Below are 18,080 nucleotides of genomic sequence, written 5' to 3'. Positions count from 1 at the left end.
CTTGAAAACGAGAGTCCACTCGTTTTATTCGCGCATCGCGGGGATTACTCTAGCGTGGAAAGTCGGTAAGCATCGCAGTCGCTGGTCACAGTTCGATGAACCGAGGAATCTTTGAATTCTTCGAACGAAACATCGAATTAGAGCAGCAGCGTGACCGAAAAATCGTTTGGAAACGAAAGGCTGACTAATTGAGAAGAGAAATATTTCTCCATGCGAAACCCGCTTCTCCGTTTGAAATTAAAGACAAAGTTTATACGAGACACGTCGCGCCATGACAAATTTACCATTCACATCTAATCGCGTGTGATTAAGGCAACTCTCGTGAACAGAGAAACCGTTTAGGTTCCGAGGTATTCGTTACCTTCAGCCAAACCGAATCTATGTCCCAATTAACGTACAAATGGCATAATAATTAATCGTAAAATAATAAAACGACGAAGATCGAAAGCAGGGACCGCAAAATTTCGTTTTCGTCTTCGTCTTACCGAATAAGATTGTTGATTGGACGCAACGTGTTCGTCGGTACCAGTGGAGTGGGCGAAAACTCGGAATTTCTCACCTATCTGAAAACGATCGAAAGAGGCTAATTACCGCTTGCTCGGCGATTATTCAGTCTCGTTAATCGTGAGAAGAACCGATCGGAGCAGGTACTTGGAAATAGACGCGCGTGTCTTTTTGGTCAAATGACGTCCGCGGTGTCTTCGCGGTCGTTGCATTCGCGACAGGCGCGGACAAAGAAGCTGTTCACCTTCGCGAAATCGATATCGGTAGCCTGCCGATTGATAAACGAGATGCTGGAACCACGCACCCTTGTCACGTACGGATCTCTGTTCGCGCCTTATCTTATCGCGGGGTAAATTAATTCAGTAAAATTTCTCTAGTCACGGCCTTCGAAAATCTAAAAGTCTGCAAGCAGAGATTTCCCCGAGACGTAAGTCTGGCGTGATCGAGTGACAGAGATCGATAAGAATCGTGTAAAATAAACGAGGCTAGCTGGCAGCCATTTCGAGTGGCGCGGCGACCGTGTCCTTGCGCGCATTCAAATCACCGGTATTAAGCAGCGGTACGCGACTATTGAGACGTGTATCGAAGACAGTCCGGTGAAAAATGTCAGCGACAATATATGCTTGGAGAAGGAAAAACGAAGATGGAGACAAAGATGGTCGAACAGAGTCAGATAAATCAGCGAAGAGAGAGCCGAGAGCTGTGAAACGTTCGATCGCAAAGTCTACCTGAACTTCACCACCGTATACTGGATTTCTTATCTGCCGACATATCGAGCCGCGGTAGAAACGTTTAATTATCGCATTCGTTTCTCGTTATCAAGGCAGTTAAAATAGGCCTCGATAATGCTCGACACTCCTGGACGGCCTGTTTTCCTTTTGTTCAAGGGCTACGCAACGAGTACCTAGTTTAATACGACAGATATACTTACTACCATCGTGCGCATTGTGCATTACCCTATACAAATATCCTACCAATTTTCTTATCTAGCAGGCTGATGCTACTTGAAGGTACGAGATGCCCGCGGTAAAAGCAAGAGAAAGAGCGACGACGGAACAAACGATCGTCCTATTTGTATCTGGAATTAGAGATCCTCCGGGGTGAGACCGGTACGCGTGCCCTCTTCCACGCAGACCGAGCATTACAAGAACGATGGAGAGGCGCATCATCAAGGGCCGTTCGAAGAATCACCGAGTAGGACCACGGGCCCTTTTACGGTCAGGGAACCTAGCCGCACCGTCTACGCTAACAATGTTTGTTATAGCAAACGTACGACGCGGAATGTACGCATTATATCATTACGCATTATTACCCATTACATACCTCGTTACACCGTATGTATCGTATATTATGCCGGCTACGTCGGTAGAAAAACTGAGGGATTTCTCTCTGGCCCGTTCGCCGCTGATGGGACTTGCGGGACCATTACCATGCAAGATGCGTGGCGAGGGTCCAGCCGCGTGTACCTGCGCGCGTAATACGTGGCGCGGGGATATCTAATTGTATAGTAAATAACCTTCGTAAATTACGCATATAATGCTTAATGCCGACGTCGGGAGGCGCATTGTGCGGCACCTATCGCGCCATGACATTCAGTCCCCACGACTCGCTTCGAGCGATCACCGCTGGCTTACACCACCACTCCGCTCTTCTTTCTCTCTCTCTCTCTCTCTCTCTCTCTCTCTCTTTCTCTCTTTCTCTATTTCTCTCAGTATACTCTTTCTCTGACGTCAATAGAAATCTCGAGTCGTTGTACTATCGTTATTTCAAAACGTCCCCCATGGAACAATCTGTGAAGAATCGCGGACAGTCTAGGTGGCACGCTGGCATTTACTAGCGCCATTTCAGAAGCGTCTCAGGTATCGAGTGACATTAACACGTTCGCTATTGGCAGAATTTCGCACGGATTACACCCACGTGTCAAACGAAGTGTACGCCGTTTTCGAAGAATTCCGTCCGGTTAAGCAGTATCCTATATACGCGATAGTAATACGGAGAAGTAGATTTTTAGAAGTAGATTATGAAATTTGATAGAAGTTGTACGGCGATAACAATGTGCGAAAAAAATTACACGAAATTTTTACGTAGATAAGCGACGATAATGTTTGGATAGAGATAATTAGATATTGTACTGATAATATCTTGCAAATACGTCGTTACGAAAGCTGCATAGAAGAAGCGGCGAAAGAGTTTCTAGAAATCAAAGAAACAGCGACAAACGACATGCTACGTTTGATAATGACAAAAATAAACGCAATAATCTACTCGATATCTATATCTACGCTACCAAACCTTGACGAAAACATTGCAAGTAATTCTAATCTAAAGCTCAATCTAAATAGTTAATCGCTCTTCTTAATACTTAATCTTCTCAAAAACTAACTGGAAAATAAAATTCTCGAAAATGCCGATATTTATTTTTGATAAAATTGTACTCCATTTGGAGATCGGCTGCAAAGTATTATTATTCGCGTGACTCGCTCGATCCTCGCTATCTCACATATGTCTCGAACCAAGCGGTAATTACAGGTGCAGTACACCTTCGAAGCGGCGAATACGATACGGTTCGGGTCTGCATCTGGTTCACAGGACCGCGAAAGCGGGTTACATTATACTCGGTAGTTCGGACGTAACCCGGAACACACACGGTTGCGCAACCCGTACGAAACCTTCCAGCGTAACATTGACTTTTTCAAGTGTAATTGCCGTTCGCGCGCTCCGATTACTAATCGACGCGGCCGGTGAACGTGACACACATTCGATTTTAACCTCGACGGCAGTCACTCGTGCGCACCGCGTTTACGGGCCATTGTCCGCTTCTGGACGCGAGAAAAAACCCGTGGAAAAATGGTGATCGTCTATTAAGCAGTCGTTTGGAACTGAAAAAGAGTTGCACTCCTGGAACGTATATTATTCGCGATCCTTCCTCGACCAAGATCGGACCTCGTTGCGTGAAATTACACGCGAACGTAGCTGTAGTGGTTTCGAAATTACAAAGGATATATGTTTATACGAGAATAGGAATATCGATATTAGGTTAGCGTTTTGCGTATGTTACGTGACTGCGTTGGTAGCGAACACACTGTTCGTACGGTGCACCGCAAGCAAGGCAACGTTAGAGAATCCGGATTCGCAAAACCAGTTCGGCCCAAGCCGTGTATTAACAGTTAATAATAGCAAGGCGTAATTGCGATATTCTAATATTGGCAAGAATTGGAAAAAAAAGGGATAAGGCTAACGCAAGTTCGGCTAGAACAGCTGGTGAGACTTTACAACGTGCTCGCTACGCTACAGCTACGACAATTTGTTACTACTTCGTCAGTGGAATTGGGCATTCATTACTCAGACTAGTCACGTCGATTGACAAACGCCATCGTTAACGTGTCGAGAAGAATTTAGTATGCTCGAGGAATAGACATTTAAGAATTGATGTATCTCGTAAAAATGGATATACAAAGGTACTCGTAATATCCAACACTTGGTATCAAAATTATTCGATTATGGTAGCACTAAGCAGAATATGTATAAATTTATTAAGTTGTTCGAAAAGTTGTTTGCGTTTCATAAGGCGATAATAGATAAACAATTTCTGATTTATGTTATTTTATTGAATCAGCTACGATCCATTTCGTTGCATTTCTATTGTTATGTTCGTGAATAATTCAATAAACCAATATAAAACAAAAAAACATTGTGCGTTTATTATTTCCCTACAAAACGAAAGAAACATTTCGGACAACCTAATAGAAGAACATTTGTTCAAAGCTACAAATATTCGAGATCTCTTGGAAATGTTGGAGTATTCTAAAGCCGAGATTACTTCGGTGAACCGAGGTACTCTCGATAACACGGACGTCCGAGAATACAGGTACTGCAGAATGCAGCTATTCGAGAGTATAAATTTCGACGCCGATCGACACGCTCCTCGTCCTTAGGGCGAACCACTAACGGTAAGGGATCAGGAAAAAAAGGGAAAAAAAGACGAGAGACGAAGAAGAGGAGAACGATGGCTCGCCAGTCTCGGTTTACGATCACCTTGCGGGAGAAATCCCTGCCCCTTTGACCGCCATTTTTTCAGACGATGCTAACAAATGGAACGCGTAGAACGTTTCGGAGCACGTCAAGACAGAAGGAAACTTCGAGGTCTGTTTTTGCTTTGAAATGTATACGAGCAGCGGTGAAGGAACAGATCACCGCGCGTCTCGTTCGTGAATGGTAAACATTGCTACGATCGTCGAAATGTTTTTCTATAGCGGAGTAATATAATTCGACGTAGTAAACAGAAGAACGCGTGTTTTCTTTGAACGCGTATTTCACAATGAATGTAATCGTGAAACGTAAACACGCGTTGGAGTGTTGATCGTAATAACAACGGAAATTAACGCGCGTTGCTTATTTACAAACTACGTTACGAAAATTAGTTTCGATGCAAATGGAACGCCATTTGTCCGACCGCGAAATAAACATTAACCGTTTAATCGCCGCGACGTCGATTCGATTCTTTCAGCAAAATAATAATCCGCGATATCAATAACCGTGTAATTACGAATCTATCTACCGTTCGACGACCTTTAACAGATCGAGTAATAAAAACACGATCGGTCTCCAGGACGTACAATCACTCAACCTCGGACAGAAATACGTACAGTTTTCTCGATCGAACACGGAAAGTTCCGTTACCCTATTAATCGCCAAAAGTTCCGAGAAACCCGATCGAGTAAGCTGGCCCTGCGGGACATAAGGTCCAGTGGACACGTCGCGTCGCTACGAAAACGATATCCTACTAAAACTTTCCACTCACCTGCTGCCACTGCCTCCGATCCAGAACGTGGTGAACGACGGTCGCCGTGAGGCACGTCCGCTTGCAAACTAATTTTTGTTTTCCCCACTGGTAACTCCACTGTGGCACTGTATTACCGTATATCTACTGTACGTATGTATATCTATATATACATGTATCTAACTCTTCGGCCGTACGTACGTAGATACCGGGCGTATATGTGTTGGTTTCCAACCACGTAAAGGGGATGCGTCCGCGCGATTCGAGGCGACAAGTACGAGGAAATCACGTGAAATCACCGTTTCGTATTTCGACGTGAGCCGAACGAAAATACGTGGAAAAAGAGATGGAGTAACCGGCAGGGAGAAAAGGAGAGTGACGACTGGCCCTGCTCTGACACAGATCACTGACCAATTCCGCTAGAGGACTGACGCGGTACTGACTCGACGTCGCATCTGGCGAGGAGCGCGACAACCGGCTTCCAGGCGTTCGGCCTGTTTCGACCGAGTTCGGCTTCGTTCGCCGCTCGAACCTGTGGCTGCGGACGTGTGCGCGTACCGAACGAACGCGCGTCCGTACGTTTCTGTACGAACGTGTGCGTACAGGTACTGGGTATAGTACATCAAGGTAAGTAACGTGTACCAAGGTATAGGTACGCCCACGCAATTTAGACCCCTGACGATAATGAAGAACTCGGCTGTACCTTACGTGAGCGTGCATTATGGCCGCGTTCGCGCGTTGATACCGTCGAGTGGAGCATTTCGACGCGCGTTTCGGTGGCGTGCACGCGCCTGCCGGAATTCGTTTCGTTTTGTTCGCCAGAAAGGAAACCGATAACCTCGACATTTTTGGTGGTAGATCGTACGACGGTTTCCTCGTTCGCGCCTGCTTCTGTGTAAACGGTAGGTTTAGATCGCCATTATCGATAGCATTTCCCGAACGGAGGTAAAGGGTCGTTCGAAGATGGTACTTGCGAGAATTTGCATCAACGTTCGAATAATCGCCTTAATCGTAGCATTATTGCATTAACCGTGCTTTTTGTGGCTGATCTCGCATCGCGTTAAGTGTATTACCTTGTAGAAATATTGCCGCGTATCGGTATCAAGCCTTCCTACGGAGAGAAACTGGTTTCACGTTTTGCACGCGCATTCGCTAATAAAATCGCGACAGCCACGAACGATACTCGTAATCGATGTCGTGGTCGCGGTTATTGCCGTTTGTCTCTTCATCCTACTCCAATTTTCGACAGGGATGAAAATACGCGGCGAATTGATCGATGCTCGAGCCAAACTCCCCTATCGAACATTCGGCGAATTATGTCACGACAACTATCGAAGATACTCTGTTGGTGGAAAAATTACGATGTAAAATACAACGTGCTATGAAACACTTCTATAGCGATTAACGAGTTAGGACTATGACGCGTTAGCTGACGTTCCACTAGACCGCCAAGAAAGGAATCGTTGAAAATAGTCCGTTAATAGTGAAAAGTCTCGGTTCTTATTAAGTCTATCCGAGTAATGTGAAAGGATCGCGATATTTATGCACAGGCAACGATGGAGCTTCAGAGGAAACAAGAAGAAACTTCCTGAGTGGCCGATGTCCATCCGGCATGGCGTTGATCCTGCGTGTTAATTCGTCGTGGAAGGCGTAACGAGCACGCGCAGGAGTACAAGTTACGCGAGTACGTTACCGCATCTTACGCGTAACATACTGCAAACAACCAGTCCGACCGTGAGGCTAAAAAAGAAGAAAAAAAGAGACGGCTGACGCTTTCGAGAAGCTTTAGACACGCATATACGAACGAGTGGACGAGAGACGCGCGAGCGCGTTGCTCGGGAGGTTTAATTATAAGTAATCTGGCGTCCTCGGTGAATTTAATGCGCATGGCCATGGATCGAAGAAGCGAGGATTTAAGACTGTGTTACACACCCGTTATGAAAAACCGACATTATGGCTGATGATACAGACTCTCGCCGTGCCACGTTCAGCTTCGGCCACGGTCGTTCCTACATACGCAGAGGAGTGGAAGAGCGCGATCGGTAGAAGGAAGAAAAAAACGAAAGAAAAAAAGAATAAGAGAAAAGATTCACACTCGGTACGGCAACACGCTAAACAGTACATTTGCAATCATGAGGGTTTGCGGATATGTAAATGTACGTGGGACATTGATCACGCACACAAGGTGCACCATACCGCGCGGGTGTTCACGTAAATCCTCGCTGTTTTTCCGCCAAGCGAATAACGAATGAACACCGGGGGAATCCGGCGAGTTCGACTCTCTCTCTCTCTTTCTCTCCTTCTCTCGCACGTACAATTAAAACAAGAAACACGGAGACAAGGTGGAAAAGCGTTGCGATGTAAGACACGTTTCGCGAATATATCAGGCTACGTAGCGAAATTCTCCGCAGTTCGTCGAAACCGGCTCCTTCAACGAGAAGCCTATATTTTTTTCTTTTCCATTCGATACTTTAATTATCCCCTTCTTGCGTTCTAGCCTTCTCTTGCTTGCTTTTAACACCGTTTGAAGTATTCGTTTCGTATCGATCCACGTTTTCCTAGATTCCCCTTGCCGATCAACCGATCGAAGAATTTACAGCGCATAGGATATAGAGAAAGGGAAAGAAAATTGTCGGCCGATGTTCGAAATACTCTGACATCGTCCGCCACGTAATTACGTAATAACGAATCCATTAAGAAATACCTGTCGACTTATTAACGAGCACGATAACGAGCCCGTAGACTCGTGGAATTTAACCTCGAACTTCCGTCCGCGGTTCGCACGAATAGGCATGTCTCCGGCTATGAATCAGGCCGAACGTTTCCCTACGGTGAACCACGGCGATCCGCGGTCGTGAGATAATTATGGAAATGAATTTCGATCGTTAGGGAGGCGTGGATGCTGACTTCTCTGTGACACGACCTGGCCTCGGCCGAACAGACCGCCTACCATCATCATTTTCCCCACAATTTTCGTGCCTGCGTGTAAACACACCGAACGGTATATTACCAGCCACTCTATGCCTTCCAGCCACCTCTCCTCGGGCGAGAACCAGCGAACGACCTTTTCCATGACGATCTACACATCTCGCGGACTTTCCTATTTAATTAAAATTTTCAAACCGCGCAATTTGGGAAAATTTGAAAGATAATCATCTCATTGAACGCTAGTTTAACCATCGACGATTAAAATATACAACTTGAATCGAACAGATCAAAATATCGACGATCGTTGAGCAACCGAGGTATCAGGTAGATGTTTTGTGCAAATGTTTAGATTCAGATCAACGTGAAATACAACGAGTCAATTTTTTATCGCCTGAGTGAGAGGAGACAGGCAACCTCGGATTCCTAACAATCGATTTTCACTCTGACCATTACTGCGTACTCTCTTCGTTTAATTACGCATAAGCGTCGTTAAGATACCGCGGTAGAATTAATACGCGATTGGTGGAAAGATCGAAAGAAGCTCGGGCTATCCCAATCGTACGTGCAAAGGACATTAAGCAATATCGTCGGTTGTTTGGTAAAATCACGGTTCATGCAAATGCGGAGACACCTCCGAACCATTACGCAAACTACTCGACGCTTTCCGGACGCATTAGTGCGGATTGGAGTCGTTAAAAGCATCGTGAATAAATTACGCGTGCAATATCCTATCTTTCCGAGCCGGAGTAATTACAATCTCCTTCCACGAATCTTGCAAATATGTCTCGCGAATGAGATAGGCGAAGAAGAAGGTGCGCTCGTCAGCTGACGCTGAATATACTTCCGATTCGTGTAAAAATCGTACAAATGAATTGGAAGATGCTACATTCGTGTGAAAAATCTGCCTGTTTTTACGGTTAACTCGTGTATCGAGTAAAGTACTATGGGGCCATAAGCTGGTATTTTCGCACGTTAATAAATCCTTCATTTTTTTAATCACCCGCTCTAACTGTAACAAAGCTTCCGACAGAGCAACGTATACTTCACCGACAATTTCACGATTTGTAAATCTTTTCTTCGAACACAGCCTACGGCATACCACGTACGTTCGAGCAACGGTCGAAAAAAGAATCTAACAGGTAAGAGAAATTGGAGGGAGACGTGGTGGGGCCACCGAGTCGGACCAAAGTCGCGCTAATCTCGAAGGAACCGTAATTTATCTAAAAGCTCGATGAAAAATAGTTTTGACCCTGCGGGCTTTTGCCATCTGCATAGAAAGTGGATGTGCCCTGGCGTTACGTGCGAGGGTGACAGAGAATGGTCCGTTGCCACGATGCACCGCTTTAAGTCGCTGTTAGGACCGTGATCCATTGATTTTGATCCCGTTACGGTCGCTGTGTTTTTCAACCACCACGTGGTATATACGTACAAGATACTTTTTAAGTAGGTGCGTGTCAGCTATTCTCTGGTTATACCCGATCTTTAGCGTCGTCATTACCGTAATCGCGGTTAATCGTGTTTGTAATTTTCTTTCGTACTCACGTGATCCTCGACGCCTCCGCCTTCGATTTGTTCGCTGGCTGCTCGACGGATGGTTATTCATGCTGCCAATTAGAATGGTAATGGTCCGCTTCACCCTCCACCGGGCCACGAATAATTCGATTTCTCTCTAGTGGTGTGATATGCCGTGACCTTGACATTGTCACCTATAAATCGAAGGAGATTAGAATAGAAAACGAACGACAGTTTCTGGGAAGAAGTCTTTTAACTAAACCAGAGTTCGCTACTTGGCGAGGATTTTCAATTTTGCCATTAATTAAATAAAAGTTATTCCAAATCTAAAGGAATTCCAAGCCAATTCCAAGTAGATTCTCGAGTTCTACGAAATAAGCAACGATTTCAAAATTTTGGCTCGTTACGTAGGTATAGGTTTCTATCCATACGATACCAATTGCGTATCATCTAGAGGTTCTAGAAAACGACGTGGAAAAGAGATCGTCGAACGAGGACTAAATTCGCGATGGTTCGATAAAATCTTCGGTTTCGCGTTATCACCTGCCACAGAAACTTGGCACCGCTCGCTTCAATGGCTTCCTAACACTGTACAACGCCACGAGGAGAAACCTGTTTGTCATGTAGCTCGTTCTCTGGATATATTAACAGCGTTCTGTTGCTCGAGAGCCACGGCTTAAAGGAAATCGTGTTTCTCGTCGGACGCTCTCCGATATTACGCGTCTCACGATAAAACTTCCTGTTCCTATGAGTGACCCGTGATCCTTGACCCTTCCGAATTTACCAACAATTACGACCTCCGACTCTTCACTCCCGTGTGAATTAATTACACAGACTTTCTCCGATTTCGAGCGTTGCTCGTTATTTTCGACGAATCGAGAACGCTTCGATAACCCCGTCATTGTCCATAATTGGACAGCGCAAGGACTCTCTTGTTCGAGTTTCGTCTTCCGTTCGAAGGAAATGTTTACCCAAGCGGCGTTTATTCAAGAACGGCTCATACAAATACCTTTCACTTCACGATCTCGTACAAACAATTTCAGACGACTTGTCGATGCCGTCCATCGCGCCATCGCGTCTGATTTTTTCGCTCTAAACGCGATCCAACTATTTAATTGCTAGAAACATCGAACTATCATTGCGCAAACTTCCTTACTGCAACCGTAAGAAACACCTAGAGATAAAGAATTTGGTTGTTTCGATGATCGATTGCCCTGATCTTTCGATATCGCTGTGTTCACCTTATTGATTGCATTTTCGTGGACTCTCTTCGCGTCGATTATACGATAACAAATGATACTTGCCACAAAGGTCTGTTCTCGACTGCTACTTCGATCTAATCGCAGGTTTTGTGCAAAATCTGATCGAATCTTCGATACTCGGATAGCTTCTGCAACTAAGTGGGAATTCCGACCGAATGATAAATTTCGCCGAGCAGAGACTGAAAAATCGGACGAGAACTCGCTTAGCTTCGTGCGACGACGACACCGTTGTTTAATTATCCGTAGCGCGATAGGAAGGAAAAATAAAACGATGCTCGAAAGCCATACTTCTGACCAGATTCGAACGAACGCGCGACCCGTGACGCGATGTCGTTTGTCACATCCTATATCTGCATCCCCGATTTTTTTTTTCTTAATTTTTCAAACGTCATCGGGAAGCCCGTTACCATCTGACACACTCGCTGCTGGTTCCCTACCAGCAGTTCCAGTCTCGCATAATTTTCATCGCGGGAGATGTATGTATGTTGGTTGGGAATGTTCGCCGGGTCAAAGTACGGGTCACCGTTCGTGTCAGGAGGAAAAGACCGAGGCAAGCGACGCGTTAACGAATGTATCTGATTGTACGATTTCAACCCTGGTAACCACCGTACAAGTCCCAGATGAATTGTTGGATCGTAAAAGTATATCTGATTCCGTAGGAGGTCCCGCTATTAACGTCCCGATTTTAATAGTATTTCAACTCTACGATTTTCCTCGTTTACTGTTTCTTCGTTTTGATAGTTTAGCGGTTTTCCCTGTTATTCAACGTATCATCGCCGTGTAATTCAACGCCGTGTTATAAATGAAAACGTCGGTTTACCGTCCTTTCAAAGAGCAAACTATCTCGAAATTTCGTGCCAGATCGACCAATTTAGATTGCTTGGACGAACGATTCACCGGAAAAACGATTCATTGGCGACACGTGGAAACGAGGAGCGCCGATATCGAGCGTTCAACAGGTGGTTGCGCCACTAAGCGAAATTACTACGTCGATTCGCGGTTTCGCGCGCGGTCATACGCTGAAATGATAAATGACGATCTCCGGTGGTTCTGCGGACGCGTACCACGGACGACTCTATCCGAAGCTGTCGCTAACGAGCTGTCGCACGCTGAATTCCGCACGGTGGCCGTGACGCACGCGATCGCGTCGATCTGTATCGGATATTTATTTATGCGAATCTGCTAGCAAATTTCAAACGAACGCACACCGCGTGCCGTTCCATCGGCATCGATCGCACGTCTCCAAGAATATTTTCTGCCTTTTCCTTTTCCTCCGTTTCTTTCCTTTCGTTCCTTTCTTCTTTCTCTTGCCAGGAATTTATTTAACGATGACACGCGTCTCATCGTCAACCTCTAATCTCGTGGAATCGCCATCGTAAGAGCGAGTTTACCATCGTTTTATTAGTATATTTATTACTGCGAGTCGTTAAGAATCTTGATACGAGAGCGATCTACGAGAGATAACGTCCTTGAACGAGGTATCATCCTTGGAGATGCGATTTCACCGGTTTTTTTTAAGTTAATTTAATGTATCGATTCGAAGCAGACCTATCGAAGCTAATAACCGATCTTAGGTATCGAGTTGCGTAAAAATCTGTATATTCATGCAAATATTAACAAAGAGTTGCCATCTGGCAGAAATAGCTACGAGAAAAATGTGCGACGTACGCTGGGTTAAAAGATGAAAAGGAAGGTGAAGGAACGCTTCGACAACCACGATGTCCCTCGTATTACGCTGCAAAGAAACGAGTAGCCACGCTGTTGCAACCGAACGTACAACATTTCCTAGAAGATTAGTTCTTGTGACATAGCGAGAGTTTAGCGAGAGTAATCTAGATTCTAACCGGCCGAGTGATTTACTAATCTCTTCCATCGCTGACGGCGAAATGTCTATGCTCCCCGGAAGTTTAATATAAACATTAGGTCGGTCGTTTTGCGCTATTTGTACGCCCGGGGGGATGTAACCGGCAATCTCATCGACATCCTACACTTAATTAAAGAAAAAGAGCGTTTCGTGCGTTGCCGCGAAGCCACACGAACGTTCTCAGCTACGATTCGATATCGTAAATACCGGCAGCGGGATCGCCGGTTTCTTTTTCTTCCGCTTCTTTCCTTCTTCTTTTCGTTTCGCTGCGTAAATGATAATGCCGCGACGCTGCAATCGCCATGAATTATACACCGTTTGCATCTCTTTTACTCGCCAGCCACGGAAAGGTAAGCGACGAGTCGAACCGAGCATTTTCGTTACCCCCTACTTTCGTAATACGAAACGACGCTGCACGATCAACGATAAACCTATTTCAATCGAAGGAAGGCCAGCGATAATCAAGCGCATTCCGGTAGGACCTCGACGCGAAGAAATCATTGATACGAACCGACCATCGTCATCCACCGAAGGAAACGCACCATCTTTCGAGCTTTCGATCCAACGATTTACGATTGCGAAGAAAATACACGTCCGATTATCCCTTAGAGGCTTTAAATCCACAGGCTCGTGGTTCCCGGTTTCCAGTCCAGCCACTGCGAACACCGTAATTCTAAAAGTCTAACTTCCTATACTTAATTACGGGTACTGTGGTTTTAATCGACCACCGTCCCAGCGCAATCAAGCCGCGCACAAGTCAATACGTTGCGCGGAGTTTAAAAACCAATCCTACGAATCATTCCTTACGCAATAAGCCCGCGCAACACGCAAACGAGCTCAAGGCAAGAAACGTTCCCCTATGTATACGCACGGCGGTAACCGCTTTAAAAACCTCCTTCCGAGTGTTAATTTCGCAGACGGCGCATAATCTGCCGCGTAACCGCGCGTAACTACGCGATGTTCGCGCGGAACGCTCAGACCGCGAGATGCGCGTCCGGGCTGTTCCGATATCTGGCGAGCGCGTACGAATCGCTTAGAGGAGAAAAAATCACGCGGTTAGGTCATCGACGTCCCATCGATCTCTGCTCGCAGCATCCCTCCTCGCCGTGTAGACATCATATTGTTGCTGTTCCTGGTTCGCCTGTAATTACTAATTACAGAGGCCGACAGAAGTCACGGCTCCGGAAGCGTGCAGCTCGCCGCGACTCTCCTCGCCCTTTCTCTCCCCCTCCCCCTCGCCTCTGTTTCGCCGCCTCGTTGCAGCCAACATTTAATATCCTCGGCAGAATTGTCTAATACAGCCGACTCATTGATTGGCAGACGGTGGAAGCTAGTTACCCAGCCGTACGTTCCAACCTTAGGGACGAAGCTGCGACGAAGATTAAATTTCCTGTATGATACTGCCGGATTCGCGAGTTCCGTGTACGAGAAAAAACCACCGATGAATATGCAGAAGGAAGCTGCATCTTGATTTCGCGGCATTTCAACATCGGCTTCCTGAGCTTCCTGGTGAAAAAGCAGCCCGAGGTGTGTTCGAATAGCGTACAACTCTCGAGACTTTCTACTCTTTCGCGAGATTTACCTACACGGATGGATATTAACGTGGAAAAATTCAAAGGCGAATAGCATTGTACACTAAACGAATTGTATACAAATTGGAAAATTGGAGAAAATCGTGAGTAATAAGAATAGTACGCGAGGCTTGGCAGTGCGTGGCAGGAAAGCGGTACGAATGGAAGAAGAAAGAAAAAATCCAAGGGATCGTCCCAGCGAATCTATTGATCGTTTCTGCCGAATTCCGAGTAAAATCGTCGCGTTGTTTTTTCCATCTCTTCCTCGCCTCCTTTTGCCACTGGCAAACGGAGTAGCTTCTACATTTTACCGATACAAAGCTTCGAACACACATCGGCGTAAGAAGATCGATCGTTGAATAGCCGAGCTAAATGACCGAACGAATAGCGAAGCAGCGAGAACCGCGAAGAAGATAATTCAATGAGAAACGCAGATTTTTCTCGATCGGACCAGACGGAAGCAGCGGATCTCGTAGTTAATTCTTTCTTAACTTTTTACTTAATTCACGTGGGCTTGCCCATAGAATTCTACTAACAGTCCGAGCTTTCGAGACGCAGCTTTCGAGAAATTTATGTAATATCGATGTTAGAATAGACAGAATAGCTTTGCTCTCGGTTTTATTCGTGGCAATCGTTTCAGAGACTACTTTCGCCGTCGATGGTTCGACAACGCGTATGGGAAGAACGCAGTTACAATCGAACGTGTTCTTATCGCGAAGGAATATCGCGAGCTTCGGCGTAAACTAGAATCTCGCTGATTTGTATTATATTATTTTCAACCGCTTTCTTCGCTAGCTTTCCCGCTGCCTTTTGTCCTCCAAGTAATTTCAATTATCGATCAAAAGGATTACCAAACTAAAGATAACACGGACGACTGATAAGAGCGTAACATGGTCTCCGATAGCGAAGGATATTTCTCGTCGAACGTGGCATCGATTCGGCAACTTAAGTCCTCTGTCTTCGATTAAAACCTTCTGTATCTAACACGTACGAGATTCCAAACGAATATTCAGTTTCCGGACGATGAAAAAATAACAGGGGTACGGCCCTATAAACGAAGGAGGACGGAATAGCCGAAGCGTTATCGACGTTTTGCAGGGACGTGCACCGTGCAGCGTGACCGTGAAGCTAATGGTTTCTGTCATTACACGAACTACTAATTATCGAGGAGATTGATGGAACGCGCTGACTATTAAGTGGCGGGAAATGATACGCGGCGAGCCGGACCCTGCTAACGTACAAATTAGAAACGGATGAAATAGGGATCGTTAAACTTAGAATCGATAACTTAGACGCAGTACCGTTCTACGATACGCGGTTTCGTTTGCGAATACGAACGCGGCCTTTATTTAATTAAGTTGGCTTACGTGAGGCCGATTCGCGGCAACGAAACTCGCATTGCCATCCACCACGCAACACGCACGCGAGAACTCTTCCGTCGTCGCAATTAAACCTCCAACCGAGATCTAATCGTGCAAACTACGCGCACGCTTCCTATCGTCCGCGATAAACGAGCTCTACGGGGCTATTTATCGATTTTCTCGACGTTAGATGGATTTTCCCTCGAAGGGAATCGGAAAACGATTCGCTTCGGCATTCTTAAGCATCCTTGAAACGATAAGTCGATAGTACCGTTGTTTAAATTCAACTTGCCCGCCACTTCGCGTACGTACGAGCCAGGTTACTTAACGTACGACAACTGCAAGTTGCGAACTTTACAAATTTTTTTTCTTTTTTTTGTATCCAGATACCACGCTACCAGTTTGACCATTCTCAAAAGTGCACGATATCTCTAGACAAGCTGTACAAGGATACTTTTACCATAAGCAAAGTGTAGCCACGTTCGAGTACGTGCCAGTGTTAATCTGATGGTCTCTTAAGGCGAAACTGCCGACTAAGGATACCACGCTCGTTATTGGAATTCGATTCTGCTAAAAATTTCTTCGAAGTGGCTGGTACGTCGGCATTTCTAGGAAGAAAGATGCAGCAGCCACGGTCGCGTTCGAAAGCCAGGTCAATGCCAAACTATCGGCCGAAATATTTGACGAGAGTCGTAGCCATCGAGAATATTTACATAGCCTGCAGGCATACGCTCATCATCGTCGTTACGAAGTTTAGAAAACACTTGGACGATACGTACGAATGTTACGATACAACGATGAAAAAAACTTGTTGGACGTAGGAAAAAGTTTATTATATAATATTTGCCTGCGTAATATTAACGACGAGCAAACTACTAATCGAAAGACACTCGAGGCTTCTTTCGATCGAACGATCGAGGTCGATGAATTCTAATAAGACAAACGAAAGATCGTCTTTCCCCGGCGATGCACGTCCCTGAAACAGCGAACTGATTCGATTCCTTGCCCCGTTACCAACGATTTCGTGTCTTGCAAGAAAGTAACCACGAACCATTCGTTCGTAGAAAACAGGATTAACGCGGTTGTCGCGCAAGAAAAAGAAAAAGGGCAAAAATAAGAAAAGAAAGACGGCGAGGTTTTTTCATCGAACACGTTTCAAACGACCATCGACTAATTTCAAGGTTCGATAATTTGCCAACGCATGGCTCGGCTATGCCTTTCGAAAAGCCGTGTGCTTCGTCGGATAGATTGATCATCGTTCGATTGAATAGCAATGGTAAATAACGAGCGTACGTCGAAACACGGCATCGTGTAATACGTCTGTTATATTCGTTAAGCGCGGAAGTTTCTAAGATTCTTCCGCTTAATAACACATTCTACGACTGTCTGGATGCGGGCCACGGTTCAAGGATAATCAATTTGTTAGCCGTACCATGAATATCCGTCACGTTCTATCTTCGATTAAGCACCTTCCAATCCTCCTTCATGTTACGTAAAAGTTGGAAAAAAAAGTCGAATAGTTGAGCGTGATATCTTTTTTTAGACGCTGTTCTTTCTACATTTTCAGCTTGTACGAAGAAATTATCCGCGGTTAAAATCGAAATGTCGTTGAAAACTCGCAACGACGTCTCATCGTTGGTCTATGAACCTCGTGAATCAACGAAAGAAAAAAAAGAAAAAACAGTATACAAAAGGGGATAAAAAATCGCTAACGGCCCTTTGTTGCCGGACGAATGATCAACGCGATTTGCATTTGGCCGAGACAGAACTAATGAAAACGCTTCGGAGAATGTAGTCGCGCCTCGACTCCCTGTCGAGGAGAAAGCAACATGACGAGTTACGCGGAGGATAGTCGTTCAGGAAAATTGAAACGAACGTGGCTAGATGCTTGGAGCGGAGAATGTAAGATTGCCAATTACACGCGGTCACACGTGTGTCGTAGAGTGCAGGTTTTCGGTGTTGAGAAACCGGTACGGTAGAAATATTCGTAGGGTTCGTTTGTCCGCACTCCGTTTACGTGAACCAATTAGCCTATTAATAGGATCGTTCGTTGGCCGGAAAATTGTACTATCGCGGCATGTTAATAAAGATAAATAGATTTCAATTGGGTCGATTTCAACCATTACGAGTATAAGTATGATACGATCTACTTGTAAGAAGGATGAAACGATGCGTTGAAAAATATGTCTTCTTTGTTGGATGCAAGTATTGGATAGTAAATGGTAAGGATAGCTAGTAAGCTTTTGTTATAAAAAGCATTCGCTTATCAGAAATGTCCTGTCCTCCCACGTGTTCGAA

The sequence above is a fragment of the Bombus impatiens genome, unplaced genomic scaffold (genome assembly GCF_000188095.3).
Source record: "Bombus impatiens unplaced genomic scaffold, BIMP_2.2 scf_0548, whole genome shotgun sequence".
Classification (NCBI taxonomy): Eukaryota; Metazoa; Arthropoda; class Insecta; order Hymenoptera; family Apidae; genus Bombus; species Bombus impatiens.
The sequence above is the reverse complement of the archived record's forward strand: the minus strand, read 5'-3'. Positions refer to the sequence as shown.